Here is a 17026-nt window from a genome sequence, read left to right on the forward strand (position 1 = left end):
TTTTGGACCTCTGTCCTAATGCAGTCCCTGACATGGTCAGCTTGCCTGTAGATTTTACTCTTGACAGGCAGACTGTCACCAGTGTCCACCTCATGGGTGCACCAGCTTATCTGACTTGGGGTAAGAGAAAACAGATGTCTGAAGAACAGAAGAACTTGTCTGCAGTCCTGTTGCTGATGTTCAGAGAGGCTGTCTGCAAAGACTACACCATCCACTGACCCATCATCAGGGTTCTGAGTAAGCAGGTCTGTGAGAGGGTCACTCTCCTCCTCCTGCCCCTCATCTGTAGCCATGAGAAAGCCCATGTCTGCCCTGTCGACAAATGCTTTTAGTCTGTTGACATGAAGCACCCTGTGGGGGCTTCTGGGAGTCCCAAGGTCCACCAAGTAGGTGACATCTCCCTTCTGTTCAACTATTGTATGGGGTCCAGACCATTTGTCCTGGAGTGCAGCTGGGGCCACTGGCTCCAACACCCATACTTTCCGTCCTGGCTGGTACACAGTCGGCACAGCCTTTCGGTCATGCCAAGCTTTCTGAAGTTCTTGGCTGGCCTCAAGGTTTTTGGAAGCCTTCTCCATATACTCAGCCATCCTGGAGCGGAGACCAAGTACATAGTCCACTATGTCAAGCTGAGGCTTTTTGAGAGGTAACTCCCATCCTTCCTTCACAAGACATAGGTGTCCCCTCACAGGATGCCCAAACAAAAGTTCAAAAGGGCTGTAGCCAACCCCCTTTTGTGGGACCTCTCTGTAAGCAAACAGAAGGCAGGGTAAAAGGATGTCCCATCTTCGCCTCAGCTTTTCAGGTAACCCTTTTATCATCCCTTTGAGAGTCTTGTTGAATCTTTCCACAAGCCCATTGCACTGTGGGTAATAGGGGGTGGTGAACTTATAGTTGACACCACACTCCTTCCACATTGCAGTCAAATATCCTGACATGAAGTTTGCACCTCTGTCAGAGACAACCTTCTTTGGAAACCCCACTCTGGAGAAAACTCTAAGTAGGGCCCTAGCCACAACAGGAGCTGTTGTGGTCCTCAGGGGAATAGCTTCTGGATACCTGGTGGCATGATCAACTACCACCAGTATAAATCTGTGCCCAGATGCTGTTTGGGGGTCCATTGGTCCTACAATGTCTATCCCCACTCTTTCAAAGGGTACCCCCAGCACAGGTAGTGGTATGAGGGGGGCCTTTGTTATGCCACCTGATTTGCCACTGGCTTGGCAGGTAACACAGGAGCGACAAAACTCCTTGGTATCTCCTGACATACGGGGCCAGTGAAAGTGAGGGACAAGCCTGTCCCAAGTCTTGTTCTGGCCCAGGTGTCCTGCTAGGGGAATATCATGGGCCAAGGTAAGAAGGAAGCCCCTAAATTGCAGAGATATAACCAACCTCCTGGAAGCACCAGGCTTGGGGTCTCTAGCCTCTGAATAAAGGAGCCCATCCTCCCAATACACTTTATGGGTACATTGAGCATTCCCAGCAGCCTCAGCAGCAGCCTGCTGTCTGAGGGGTTCAAGAGAGGAACAATCTAATTGAGCCTGACTCAGATCTGCCCTTGAGGGTCCCCCTTTCCCAAAAAACTCAACCTGATCAGGTTCAAGTTCTTCCAGGGCAGTTCCCTCTTGGATCTCAGAATCATCCTCCTGGGAGGGCTGATCCTCAACCTGAGGCAGGGGGAAGGCACTGCCTTAACCCTCTTGCTCTTTCTCTTGGTTGGTGTCCGGTCTATTGTTTCAAGATCCAGCAACTGTTCAGGTAAGCACTTTTTGGCCTGTGACCTGGTCACAGAAAGGACATGTGCGGAAATTCCCAGCATTTCTGCATGGGTTCTATACTCCACCTCAGACCAAACTGCGGTTTCAAGATCATTACCTAACAGACACTCTACTGGAAGGTCTGAACTCACAACAACTCTTTTGAGGCCAGTTACCCCTCCCCAGGAGAAGTTAACAACTGCCATCCTATGGGAGGTAGTGGCATTGCTAGCGTTGGTCACTAGGTAGGTTTCACCTAGTATGATCTGTTCAGGGTCCACAAAGTTAGGTGTCACCATGGTAACACTGGCACATGTGTCCCTGTAGGCCTGAGCCATCCTATTATTAATAAAAGGTGTCTGTCTGTACTTGCTCAGATTACTGGGACTTACAGTAGAGGACATTGCTATGTCCCCATCACAGACAAGAACAGCCTGAGTTGGTACTCTGACTAGGCCAGAGTCCACCTCAGTTCCCAGGGTCAACCCTACTACACCCGTTTGCTGGGAACCATCACTCACTAACAGCTGGACTAGGGGGAACAGTTGCCTTAGGGGCAATGGTGGTTGATGCTGTGCCCTTCTTGGTGCACTCACTAAACCAGTGAGAGACTGATTTACAGTATCCACACCAGGGCTTCTTTGGACCTTCTTGTTTCTGTTTGTTCTTTTTGGAGCCACCCTCCCCCTGTGCCTTTTGGGGGCCTGGTGAAGACTTCTGGTCTTTTTGTTTCTGCTCATTACCCTTCTGGTCTGCCTTTTTCTGATCACCCCCTTGGTTCTGGTTTTTCTGCTTGATCCTGGTTCTGACCCATTTGTCTGCCTTCTTTCCCAATTCTTGGGGAGAGGTCAGATCAGAGTCAATCAGGTACTGAGGCAATAGTTGGTTTTGACAGTTGCTAAGGATTTGCTCTCTCATGATCAAATTATACAATCCTGTATAGTCCCTAATTTGACTTCCCAATAACCAGCCTTCCAGAGCCTTAGTGGCACAATCAACAAAACCAGTCCAGTCCTGAGTCTGTCTTCTGGGTATCTCTGAACATCAACCTATACTGTTCAGTGGTTAGGCCAAACCCATCAATCAGAGCACTCTTCAGGACAGAGTAGTTGTTAGCATCCCCATCACTAACTGTGAGGAGCTTATCTCTACCTTTTTCAGAAAAGGAGAGCCATAAGATTGCTGCCCACTGACTTTGGGGTACCTGCTGCACTTTGCAGGCCCTCTCCAAAGTAGTAATCCACTTGTGGATGTCATCCCCTTCTTTATAGGGGGTCACAATCTTGCTTAGGTGTCTATTTTCATAGGACCTATCTTTATCCTTAGGGATATTGCTGCCACCAGTAGGTTCTAACCCACTCTCTCTATGCTCTCTAGCACGAGCAAGCGTCTCTTTGGCCAGGGCAACCTCAAGTTCCTGTCTTTCAATCCTAAGAGCAGCTTCTCTCATCTTTGCCTCATGTTCCCTTCTCTGAGGGGAAGTCATCCCTCTCTGAGCAAGGCCATGAGAGCCATTTGAAGTCTGAGAGTGGAGAGACCCTGGAGTGGGATCTCCCTCTTCTCTGCCTCTGGTTAAGCCCACTTGGAGGTCTGTAAGAGAGCTGCCCATACTGACTCCCATGTATGCTTAAGTTAGCCTGGCTAAGTCTTCTGACTGGGACCTGGCTGTTTGCCTCAAGATCAGAATCATCTTCTTCTACTCTCTCTTCTTCTTCTGGTACAGGAGTCTCTGTAATATCATCAGTAGAGGGAAAGACTTAATCTGCACTACCCGTGTCACCTGTCTTAGGTGGCTGTTGAGCATCATACTCTTCTAAGAGCTCAACCAGGAACTTGAGGGTAGGGTTTGAACCCTGTTTTAGCCTTCTAGAGGTACACAATTGTCTACATTATTGGAAGGCTAAGGTGTCATATCTCGAAGCAGTCCCAAGGGATCCACTTCTGCAGGCAGAGAACCACTGGGGTTCACTGGATGAGACATGGTTTCTAGTGAGGTGGGGTGTTGCACCTACCTACACTATGTGTTTTCCTACAGAACCTGTCCAGGAGTTGTAGTCAGGGTGTGCTAGGCCCAGGCTCTACAACAGCTAAGTTCAGTAGAACTTAAGTATACTAGGACTTGTTTTTATATGTACCTACAGGTACCTATGTGATCTTTCAAATGATATCTCAAGATTACAAGTGGTAAAACAATAGCAAGCTCTAATCCCAACCGCTGCACACCAATGTGAGAAGTTGGCCTGGTATATGATGTTCACTATTCTAGTGCACACCTTGCACCAGTCCAAACAACCCTTATGGTGATGGTTGCAAGTCAACCTTATAGACCAGCTTGTCAGATTTAACTCCACGGAATCCTGTTGTAGAATAAAATGGTCTACCTCCAAACGTCACAAACACTTTGATTGTATTACACAAAGTATTTGAGCCATTAGGTGAGGGAAAATAGGAGAAGAAGAAAGGGAAGGAAAGGGAAGGGTCAGCAGGGAAGGGAAAACCTGAAACGACAAAAGATGCTTTCATAAACAAAAACAACCAACAACAGGCTACTCTCATATAGTCTCGCTAAAAGAAAACCTCTATACCTGCGTAAAGTAAAGAAACAGACTCTCCGCTGAATATGCCTCTTGTCACACTCCACTCGCGACCTGGAAAGGCCTAGTTGAAACATAAACAATATTCAGTGAGCATCCATACTGATTTCAACTAATAAAGATTTGTGTATGTGACAAAACCAAAACCCTAGGACATAGCACTATGCAGGAGTATAGGTATGGCAATATAGGGAGTCTGTTGATTCATTCCAAAAAAAGAATAAATAATAGGTACTAATCCCCAGTGTACAAATAAAGACCAACCACGGAAATCCTGACAGGGAATCACAGATACGGTAGTGTGTAGGAAGCAAAAACCACAACACTCCGCTCTTGTTAATACTGTCATAAATGCACTGGTTTGTTGCAAACTGGTTTGGTACCAAATAAGTAAATACGGTAACGCGTAGTTGAGACCACCACAGCGCTCCGCTACCTTCACAAATATCCAAAATATATACAAAAGTCAAAGAACACAGTAGCGCGTAGTTGAGACCACCACAGCGCTCCGCTTCCTTCCCATTAATCCAAAATATATACACATGTCAAAGAACAAGGCAGCGTATAAGTATTTCACCACTGCGCTCCGCGTGAACATTGATAATCCAAGGAAAAAGATAAGAGCCACAAAAAGTCACCAGCACACAACGAGAGCCGATGTTCAAAAGGAAGCGAGCCTCGCTCCTTTACAATGCTCTCTGAAAATGATCACGGCAACACGTAGCAGCAACTACTGTGCTCCGATAATTCACCGTTTATAGAAAATCCTTCGGCAGCGCAGCGGAAGGCAGCGCGCTCCGAACAAACGTGGAAAACAGCTTGAATCCTACCTTGGATTCACGAAGCCATCGATCGGCTAAATCATTCAGCACTGGAGTCCTGAGAACACGGCGTGCAGAGGAAACCACCCTCACGCCAGGAGAACGCCGGGAACAACCAAGAATAACACGCAACAGGAAGCGTGTTTGGCTGACTGAAGTACTTCCTTGTTGCGCATCAAGGAATCATGGGAAATGTAGTTTTCCCGTGTCATGTAGGCGCAAGTATAGCAGGATCCTGACACAGCTATCCTAGTGGTAGCGTGGACAGAACAGTCTTAAGCTAAAAGACTCTTGAGGGCATGTGAAGCCAGCTGTTTTACCATATGTAACCCCTTGAATACCAAATGAAAGGACACCACACAGGATATATATAAAATATATATCTATTTATTTACTAACACACGGGGTTAGAGCAGCTCTGGGATACCTCAGCAAACCACATAACACTCAAAAAATTGGTCAAGAAATCGATCAAACTATTATCGTGGGTTCAAGACAAGGCAGCACTCTCCAAAAGGACGCATGGTTGGATGACCCTGAACTCGTACTCAACGAAAGCATCACAGAGCTATTTTGGCGAGGGATACTCTAAATCCATCAAAATGAGCTTCTTAAAGTACAGGTTAGGCTTGCTACCCTGCACCCAAAATCTCCCACGCTGGATAAAAATCAAAGCAGATCCCCTTTGTCGGTTATGTGGCTTGGCGCAAGAGGGACATGCTGCACTTGATATGCTCTTGCGAGAAACTACGGGATGAACGGATATATTTGTTGAAACATCACTTCAATCATCAAGGGATCGGAGGAGGAGCCTAGCTCGCGGCCGTGATGGTCTCCCTTTAGCTCGGCTCCCGCAGCCCTCCGTCCTGATTGCCTATCCTGTCTTCTATCCTGTCCGGGGACGACACATTTTTGGGGCATTGGAAACATAACGGCTTGTTTGTACTCACCATCCGACCCCGGGGTCTCGGCGTGCAGTGGCTCCGGAGTTGTGGCCTCTGAGAGAGCGGGGCCTCTGCGGGACTTGGACCGGGACCTGGCCGGTGGGATCCGACGGCTCTCGGCCCCGGCCAAGAGCGAGAACCAGTGTTGGGAGCCGATGTGCGAAGATCCCGGCGATCCTGACCCGGGCCTGCCCGGGTGGCCGCACGGCCGACGTGGGTGAGAGGCCCGGGGACCTGAGTCTGTGAAGGGGTCTCTCCCCGCCGCTGCTTTGTCCGACAGCCCTGGTCCTCGGGGCCCGGACTCCGCTTGATTGGGGCACCGGTGCTGGTGCTGGCGGAGACCCGTCTTGGGCGGATATCCTTTTGGCATCGAGGCCGCCCTTGCTGGGACCCCCGGAGCTTGTAAAGTCCTACATTTGAGAACTGTTCTTTCCGGGGGTCTTGGTGAGCGGCGATTGGGCTGATTCACGAAATGGCGGCCGACCCTCTGAAACGAGAATCACCCTGTGGCGGCGGGCCCGTGTTGCCTATTGGTGTGGGGAGCGGATCTGGTGGACGTGAGCCGACGGTCAGAGATATCCTGGAAGCCCTGAGATCCCTACACGCCTCCCTGGCCCTGGGCGTCTCGGTGGGGACGCCACGATCTGCCGCCATTTTGGGCGGCCATTTCATCTTATCGCCCTCTTGTTTCGAAGACTTCATTGCCTCGCCCCCCTCGATTGACTTGAGTGTCTCCGCCACTGATCGAAGATCGTGTAGTGTGTCGGTGACTTTGGGGCTCCCTGCTTTTCAAGATTCGGACCCCGGGGACTTGGATGCTGTACTGCGACCCTGTTCGACATTGTTGCCTGACAATATTGATGAACTGCCTCCTGTGCCTGCTTCGATGACTTTGCCTGTGTCTATAATTGGGGCCACCTCGCCCGCTCCAGTGGCGCAACTGAACTCCTGTTTTTCATTGCTCGTGCTGCGATATTTGATGCATCGATACTTTCTGTTTGGACTATTGCTCCCTTGTGGATCTGTCTACCCCCCAAGTAACTATGCTAGTCACCATCCCACTCGATTATATGCTGATTTCGTATTTAGTATGTGGTTTTCCATTGCCATGTGGTGGGTGGGATTTGTCGCTCGTAAGGGTTGGGGGTGAAATGTACGACTTCCGTTTGATTCCCGGTATACGATTTCGTAGCATAATTGTTTTTAATCGTAGAAAGGTGGGAGGTCCCCTTCTCCTACTGTTTTGTGGCGCGTGATGGGGTGTCGTCCTGGTCTGTTTTTGACTGTGCTTGTCTGGTTGGGCGGGGGGCTGCGGCCGCCCGTTCGGATTATTATGGTTATTCTGCTCCTCCCTCCTGTCTTCTTTTCTCCGCTTTTCTTGCCTTTTTGTCTCTTTCTTCTTTCTTACTTCTCGCTATATTTCGGGTTCTGGTTTAGGGCGACAGGCACGCTGTTTGAAGGGTGGGCCATAGCCTTCTACAGGGGTGCAGGGTGGGACGGGTGGGTTGGGCTCTATTTTTTGTTTGTCTTCTGGTTCTATGGCCCTTTTGTATCTCTTTTTCGTGAGGCCGCGTCTGTCCCGACCTCCTATGGTGTGTTTCGGGTGGTGGGTGTGGCGTTGTTAATCCTCCTGCTCTGTTTCAGCTGTCCTTCTCCCCGATCGCCATACCCCCACTTGGGCCGCTACTCCTTTTGTCTCCTGTCTTCCCGCCACGGGGGGCCTGTGTCGGCGTGTCTTCTTCCTTTCGTTTTTCATATTTTCTTATTTTCTTTTTTTTGTTTTATTTTGTCTTCCCTCCATTTTCCTTTCCCTTCCTCTTCCCCTTCCCCACTTCGCCCCCCCCCCCCTTTGTTTTTCCTTCCTGTGTCCCAGAGGTTATTATGACGGGCTGGTTTTGATGCATTGTTTTTCCGATCCCTCTGTTCTGGCTTGGTAGTGTCTTGGGTGGCGGGCATGTTACGAGGATAATGCTCAGGGGCTGATTGTGTCTCACGTATCCTGATTTTCTTGACTGCATTGTGTTGTCCCCCCGATACTTTGCCCCCATGCCTCCTTATTAATGTTGAGGTGGGTTTGGGATATCGGATGCCTCCGTATTGAAAGTGAGCCTGTCATATGTCTTCTCCCCATATTATAAAATTAAGCCTTATTTACTCCTGTGTTTTAGCCCTTTGGTTTCTGTATCTCTTTTCCCCTTCTGTGATTGTACGGCCTCTGCTTTGTATTGATTGATTATGTAATATTTGCCTGGTGACTCCTGATTATTTTGCACATTGCGGCCGGCCGGCTTGGTTGTAGGCCTCGACTTATCTCACCTTTTGATGTTAATAAAGGTTTTAAAAAAAAAAAAAAAATCATCAAGGGATCCGCACACGAAGAAAGGCAGTTCTTGCTTGTTTTTCTCCCCACGACCCTCGACTGAACTGTAGTTTCCTAACGGTTTTTGTATAACTGTTCAAAAATTGCTTGGTCTATTGGCACGACTGACTTCATGAGCTTATGAGGACACTGGGAAAGTAAAAATATCTTATAAATACAAAATTGAACTATTCTTTCAAAAATTTTATCGCTTATGAGGTTATTGTGTATACATTTGATCTAAGGAAATGTGAATGTTTTACACTGATTTTATTAGAATTGTAGTTTTATCATTCTCTGCTCTTAATCTATTTGGTATTGCAATGGTTTTAAGTAACTATGCTAAATAAATTACTTACTTACTAACACACTCCTCTGAACTCTTTATGAGATCAGAGGCAAAAGCACATAACAAGTTACTCTTAGAAACACTTTAAATAGCACAATTTACAGTTAGGCCCTAGGGGCGCGTAAAACCATATACTAAGTAAGTGGTATAAGAACCACGACTCGGGAAAAGGAAAGGCCTAGGGCCTGGAGGATTGCTGGGGCTACACTATCTGACCCTTAGGTTAGGAGTAGGAGGCCCACAGGCGGCGCGTGCAGTGTCAGTACACTCACGCTAGAGTCAATAGAAAGTCAATGGGAACTTAAAAGGTAAGTAATCGAAGGTTTAGGACACTTCCGGTCTAACTAGGAATGTACAACTAACAAAACTGGACACTAGGATAGTCAATCCCTACAGGAGCACCGAAGTACTCGCGTTACCTCACCCACGGGCTGCGGGTGCATAGGTGTCAAAGTGTGTCGGGTTTTCTCGTTGTTTCCTATGGAGCCTTGGAAGAAGATGCTGCAGGCGACCAGGAGGAAGATGTCCGGGTGGATCCAAGGGTGGATCGGAGTTGAAGAAGACCTGAAAGCAGAGGGGACAGAGTCTAGGTCACTAGCCAGTGACCGGGTGGAACCAGGAAGGAACCAGATGTCGTCGAGGATCAATCAGGTGCTGTCGTGAAGCTTGTCGCTGCAGCCACGCGGACCAGGAGGCGTTGAGGACGACCAGGTGCTGGAGAGGAGCTGTCCCACGAAGGTTCTCGCAGATGGAGGGGTCGACTTCAAGATCGGAGCCAACAAGCCTAAGCAAAGGCAACCCACGCAGGATACACAAAGAGCTTCTGGTGCAGACCAGGAGGGTCTGAGGTACTTCACCTTTTCAGGAAAGCAAGTGCCAGTCTGGAGCAACAGGACCAGCGATGGATTTTCAAAGGATCGTCGTCACAGGGCTACTAGCCAACCTTCTAGCAACCGGGACAACGCGTCGAGCAGAACACAAGCAGAAGGGCCCCACGCAGATCTCGTGAAGTGTGGAGGGCTGGTCTTCGGTGCAGGTGGAGCTCGGTGTTGGGGTGTCTCAGTCCCAGTGCACAGCTTCGAGGATGCCTCAGGAGCTGCGCTGTTAGGAAGTTGAAGACTTTCCAAGTTGCCTGGTTCCACGGGTTCCGGCGCATTCCACGGGGCTCAGCGGTGCTGGAGTCGTGCAATGGGGTCAGAGAGGTCCGGGAGTCGAGGTCTTGTCAGGCTCTGTGCTCGAGTTCCGGCGGGAACGGGGACAAAGCAAGCCGTCGAGTTGCTGGATGGTGCCTGGTTGCCCAGGGTGGTCACTCCTTGGCCACAAGGGAGATTCTTCAGTCTTCAGCTCAGGTGAATGTCGAAGGGTCCAGAGTTTCGTTTCAAGTCGATTCCAGGATTAATCTAAAGTCTCCTGGGTCAGCTCCTACCTTTATACAACTAAAGGGTGCTGGTTTACTCACTAGGTCCCTCCTATGGGTGGGACCAGGAAGGGGGGTGGTTACACCCCCTTTCCTTTGTCCAGTTTCGCGCCAGAGCTGGGGCTGGAGTGTCCCAGCAACCGGTTTGAACTGGGGTATGCATGAAGCACCTAGTGTGCCTCAGGCAGTGTCTCAATCTATTCAGCCCTCCCTGTCCCAATACACAAAGTCCTGTCTGGGGTGGTGCTCGCACCTCTTCAGGCAAGAAACCTACTGTCCAAACCTCCGTGACTGGAAGGACTCCCAGCAGCAGGAGGTCAGACTTGTGTCTGTGGCAGCAGCGTCCATTTTGTGACGCTGGGGCTCTGGTTAACTTTAACCGTGATAGTCAGAACTAACATGTTTTTTCCCTCTAGAAGGGTGGAATGCTACCCCCGTCGCCAGAATTGGCGAGGGGGTAGTATTCCAAAGCGTATGACACCTTACACAACATGTTTAGATAAAGCCAAACCAAAGTTTTTTTTCTTTTTTGTTTTTTTTTGTTCAAAAACCTTCATTTATCTTCACAAATTTTACACCACTCTTCAGCCAACAACCCGGAGGCAGGCAGCAACTTGATGTTATACACTCATATCGCCATATGGCACGATTAGATTGTCATCAGTTGTTATAGTCAATATCAAATCAAAACAACTAAATCAAAGGTATCAGCCATACATGTGATGCATAGGTATTTGAGCAGGAAGAAGAACATGAACAAATGCGCCCATTAATATCAATACCCAACGTTCCAATCTCGCGGTCCTACCACCCCCTATCTCCCATTTGAACACATGTTGAAAATTACCCAGAGCAATTAAGTACATTTTACACATCCCCGAGATCTACCCAGACAGTCCCGCCCTTTAAGCTTATGTCTTGTGGACTATACGGCCCAGCCAGCTATCAATGCCTACTCTTACAGCAACCACACCCTGACTCCTCTCTGCACAGCCGCATTCAACCACACAAGTCTGACCCCGTTCGCCCCAGCCATCCCACCAAAGGCTCCCATATATCTACAGGTCTGGAGCGTTGCGGCATAAGTTCCCAATATGTGGTCAGCGGATCTTTCCAATAGATAGCCGATTTAATCCACCCCGCCACTGTCGGTTGAGCTGCTCTCTTCCAGTGTAGTGCGATTTGTCTCTTAGCCAATAATAGCAGAAGCGCCACCAATTTCCGGGAAACACATGGTATTTTCATAACAAACCCCAAAAGTGCCATAAGCGGATCAGCCTGGAAATCCAGCTCTACAATCTGCCCTATATACCGCAGTACCTCATTCCAGTATCTCCCTATTGGTTCACATTCCCATGTTAAATGGAAGAACATTGCCTCTTGCTCCCCACACCTCCAACATTTTGCATCATTTTGTAGTCCCATGCGAAAGAGCTGTTTCGGTGTACGATATGTCCTATGTAAATAATTAAAGTGGATGAGCCTCAACCTATAGTTAGGTGACAGATTTTCGAGTTGCGAGCAGCAGAATAACCACTGCTTTTCAGTTATGCTTATGTTTGCTTCCAGTTCCCAAAGTGTTCTCGACGAGGTTAGAAAATAGGAGCTGTGTCCTGGGTAGTGCTATATATACGTGTTATCAATTTGCGAGGTGAGCTATTGGTGAGTAGGTTCTCCAGCGTTGGTGGCGCTGCAGGGAATTCTGAATATCTAGCTTTGCATGACTCCCTTAGTTGATAATAAAGCAACATTTCAGAGGCGGTAGGGTCATCCGGCTCACACATCTTCTGCAAAGATAGAAAATTGTCATCTGGGTATAGGTCACCTGCGGTGTCTAGGCCGCACTTATGTGCTCTATCCGTCACTGCTCTATCCGTCAATGGTCCCAATAATGGGTTCCCCCCAGCGGCATTGATGGTGCATAGAGCTCCGCAAGGCCTGCCCGTTTGCCTATATTTAGCCAGGCCCATCTAACTACTTCGACCACGTTGATATCCGTTGGGGACCTCCTATATGGATGGTATACAGTTACCTGAAGCTGGGTGGGTGCCGCAACATCCCTCTCAATCGCCACATGTGGGTGATATGAAGAGGTGTGAGGTGTGGCGCCGCGGCCAGGGCGACTGACGCTGGAATCTGGGGACCACGGTTCGATCCCCGGCTCCGGCGGCAGGTTAGCCCAGCACCATGTGACTCTGGGCAATAGCTCGCTTAATCTTCCCGACGGCCCCCAGCGCCTAGAGACCCTTACGGGTGATTGTGCGCTTTACAAATGTGGACTTTACTTTACTATATGGAATAGGGTGTTGCCAGTAATGCAGGTATTGGGCTTGTGCACTGTATGCATATAGCTCAAAATCAGGGGCTGCGAGCCCCCCCTGATGAAATGGAAGCGTGAGGAGCCTCCATGACACGCTGGGCTGCCTTCCTGCCCAGACTAATTCTAGAATGGTCATCTTCAGACGTTTAAAAAATTGGCCAGTAAGTGGCAAGGGAATATTAACAAATAAATATAGAAATTTCGGCAGGACCACCATCTTGGTTATTGCTATACGCCCCCTCAGGGACAGCGGTAATGTTTTCCACCTTTGCACTTTAACTTCCAACCAGTCCATTGCCACGCCGTAATTTGACAGCCACATTTCTTGAATTGAACGGCTGAATCTGATGCCCAGGTATTTGACCTCTTCTGTCACCCACTCCATTGGAAACTCGGTTTGGCATTGTCTAGTTTCATCAGTTAGCAGTAGCATCACCGATTTTAACCAGTTGATATTGATGCCTGTGAGTCCACCGGACCGCACAAACTCTCATCAGTGGATCAAAGTGTTCAGTGGGGTTCATCATGTAAATGGTCATGTCATCGGCGTACATAGAGATAAGCAAGCCTCTTTAGGTGAATTCAATGCTACGGTATGTGTGGTGCTGTCTTAGGCGTGCCGCCAGGGGCTCAGTCGCAATGGCAAACAACAAGGGCGATAAAGGGCATCCCTGCCTAGTCCCCCTCGTGATGTTAATAGGTTCTGAGATTTGCCCATTCACCTTCACTCGCGCCGTGGGGGCGTTGTATAATATCCCTATTTGTTTGATAAGGAGAGGGCTGAATCCCATTTGTGTGAACAAGGCAAACAAGAATCTCCACTCAAGGGAGTCAAACGCCTTAGTGGCATCTAATAAGGTGGCAGCTGCTTGCACCTTAGGATCCAAATAATGCAGTAGCCCGAACAATACTCTCAAATTGTGAGATGTTGACCTACCCGGCACAAAACCCGATTGGTCAGACAATGCAATTTGGGGCAGCATGGACTTCAATCTATCCGCTAGTAGTTTGGCATATATATTGGCGTCTAAATTAATCAACGAGAGAGGGCGGTATGAGTCAGGGCATGTCAGGTCTTTATTAGGCTTCAAAAGTGTTATTATCATGGCCTCCCTTAGTGTCGGTGGCAGAATTCCTGTCTCAACTGATTCCATATATACCCTGTGCAATCTAGGCGCAATAATGTCTACGTATTCTTTATAAAAGGCCGCAGTGAGTCCGTCTGGCCCTGGGGCCTTATCCGCTGGCATGCCTGCAATGACTTCCCGTATGTCATCTGCTGTGATCGGGAGGTCCATGTACTTTCTCACCCCGTTATTAAACCATGCCAAAGCGATAGTTTCCAGATATTCCGTTATTGCCTTGTCTTCCGGTGCCACCTGAGAGGTATATAACTCTTTGTAATATTCAGTCATCGTATATAGTATTTCCGGCGGCGTTCTAGCTAGTCTATCCTCTGCATCTCGCAGTTCCGTAATATATTCTGCTCCCCTGGGTGCACGCAGTAGAGTGGCTAGAGTCTTCCCTGCACGATCCCCTTCTCCGTATCTCCTAGCCTGAGCATATTTGTTAAGGAAGTTTGCCTCTCTCTGCCTCTTCCTGAAACTGTGTGAGTTTCACCCTGAATTCCGCTCGTATGGGATCTGATGGTGTCGTCGCGATGGCAATTTCTAAATTCGCCAGGTCCCTCTCTAAGCGATCTAGCGTGTCCCTGATGGACCTAAGTACCCCTGTTTTGAGTGCCAAGCAGTGCCCCCTCGTCACCACCTTGCAAGCCTCCCATAGTGTGCCCGGCGATTCTACTGAGCCTTCGTTAAGCTCAAAGTATTCCAATAGCTTACTACGGAGCTCCTCGCGAAACACCTGGTCAAGCAGCGCGTGGGAGGGAAATCGCCAGCTGAACGGCTGCACATACTGCGGTGGTATGGCAATTGTCACTCCTACAGGAGCGTGATCAGAGAGTGACCTTGGGAGATGTGTTGCCTCCAACACCCTAGCATGTAGATCTTTGGACAGCAACCAATAGTCCAGTCGCGACCATGCATTTCTATGAGCTGTTATACACGTACCCCTGCGCATATCAGGATGTAGGGCCCTCCATGAGTCTATCAATTCAGCTTCTGATATGATTTCTCCCAACATCCCTGCCACCCTAGGGTGGTGCTCCCGGGGAACCCCTTGTCTGTCAAGCGTAGTGGAGAGTACTACATTAAAATCGCCTCCCCAAAGCACAGCTGCTGAGCCGCATGTTTGTACTTTATGCCACAGATTCAGAAAAAAATTCAGGGCAGTCTGCATTAGGGCCGTATACATTCACAATCAGTTTCTGCAGTCCACACAACGTGCCTAGAAGCAATATAAATCTGCCTTCTGAATCTACTATTTTCTTGTGGGTTTGCCATTGGAGACCTCTGCGGATTAATATTGCCACCCCTGGGCATAGTTTGAGTAAGGGGCTTCCGCTATTTCTCCCCATCGACTATGCTTAAACACCGGAGATTTATCAGTGGCCAAATGAGTTTCTTGTAATAGACAAATAGCTACACCCTTTATCAACAAATAAGAATGTACCAGTCTAGCTTTTCTACAATCATTCAACCCCCGTATATTCCAAGAGACACATGCAATGTTCTTCACAGCAGCTCAAGGCCTTGTATATAATCCCCATACATCAGTCCTATCATGTCAGACAGATAGCACGTCGCACCTTTACACAATTCGAACAACATACTCAAAATACATGCGCACATCTCTACTCTTGTTCTAGGTAATACGTACAACGACACCAATGCAGGTAGCGATAATTTTGACCTCACACATAATTGGTACGAATAATACAATATGCACGCTAGTGTTCCATCTTCCTTCCAGTTCCAAAATGAGTGTATATATAGCATCAACTTCTGATTTAGAACTTACCCCCGCCCAACTGTTCCTTGCAACTCCCCATTCTCACTCTCCCTCCCACCTTACCCACACCAACCCCCCAACCAGGTTGTGTAATCTCCCACCCCACCTCCCACCTCCCATCTTCAACCAGAATCATTAGCCAAAAAAACGTCCGAACTACGGGAATCATCCCAGAGGGTATGCAGGGTGGCCACCATCCTTCCCTGTTCTAGTGACAGGGTGACCGAGCGCTTATATGACCTCTGCATCTCGAGGACCCACCCGATCAAGTTGAGCTATTCAGTTAGTGTGGACATTGAAACCCAACTCCAGATTGGATTCCCCTCCCAAGTTACAGGAGGGGTTCCTTCATCGATATGTAGGTGAGCGCCTAAGTAACAACCGTATCAACCCCACATGTCTCTCCCTCATCGTTTTACCAAAATATACACGTTATTCAATGTCACTTAGCCTGTCAGCCGATTCCTGTTCCTCCAGATTCGCCTGTTGCTTCTGTTCTTTGGCCAGTTGTTTGGCATATTGGAGCGCTGCCTTCGCATCCACAAAGAAGGTGGGCCTGCCAGGGCCTTGCACTCTCAACTTCGCCGGATATATCAACGCGTATTTTGTGCCCGTTTGTTGAAAGATCTTTTTCGCTGGTATAAATTCTCTGCGGGCTGCTTGCACCTGCAGGGTAAAATCCGGATACATAGCTATGTCGTTGCCATTATACTGTATCTTGCCCTTGTCCCTTTCCATGCGTAGTATTGTATCCCGATCCCTGTAGTTTAGGATCCTGGCCAGTATCGGCCTGGGCGGAGCCCCTGGTTTAGGTCTGGGCCCTAGTGTCCTATGCGCCCTCTCAATCAAGAACATCGGGGACAATCCGTCTCCAAAGAGATCTTTCATCATTGTCTCAATATTGCGCTCCATGTTTGATATGTCTGAAGATTCCGCCACTCCCGTTATACGTACATTATTCCATTGCGATCTCGCTTCCAAATCCTCATTCTTTTGTTGGATAAGAGCCAGTACTCTGTCCATACCTCTCACTTTCTTATCGAGCTCTGTCTGACCCTCCTCCGTTTCGGTTACACGCGTTTCCAACACGCTCACTCTTCCTTCTTGTTTATCCATCCGTCTCGTGATACCGTCCATCCGAGCGGCTAGGGTGTCCATTTTGGCGTCTATGCCCTGCAGGCTCGTTTTCAAGTCTTGAAACATGGTTCTAATGTCCTCAGCGGGTATCTGATTTGCCCCCTCCCCCACGACATCCTGATCTGTTTGATCCGGGCCAGTCGGCTTCTGCTTTGTCTTGTCAAAAGTTATTTTGGGCTGTCGTGTGTCCGGTTTTCCCATGTCGGCCCCTGCATAACAGCGCGTCCTGTAGTTTGAATCTCGATGTTCCACACTCTCTATGGCAACTTTGATCGTTGTTCGGCAGGACCAATCGAAACTGCTGCGTTCCAAATTCCTGCGGTGTTAGCAGGCAGCAAGGCTCAGCCACTTGGAGTCGCCCTATCAGGCACACACAGGGAGTCCGGCTCCGTGCGAGCCCCAGAGGCTGTGGATCCGC

The 17026-nt window shown here is 48.8% G+C and overlaps 1 protein-coding gene across 4 annotated transcripts in view; it reads left to right on the top strand.

Annotated features, from left to right (window-relative positions):
- Window positions 1-17026, top strand: part of MEIOSIN (meiosis initiator) — a 2162440-nt gene that overhangs the window by 2094500 nt on the left and 50914 nt on the right. The gene's annotated exons all lie outside the window — the stretch shown is intronic.

This window comes from Lissotriton helveticus, chromosome 9 (genome assembly GCF_964261635.1).
Source record: "Lissotriton helveticus chromosome 9, aLisHel1.1, whole genome shotgun sequence".
In the NCBI taxonomy this organism is placed as follows: Eukaryota; Metazoa; Chordata; class Amphibia; order Caudata; family Salamandridae; genus Lissotriton; species Lissotriton helveticus.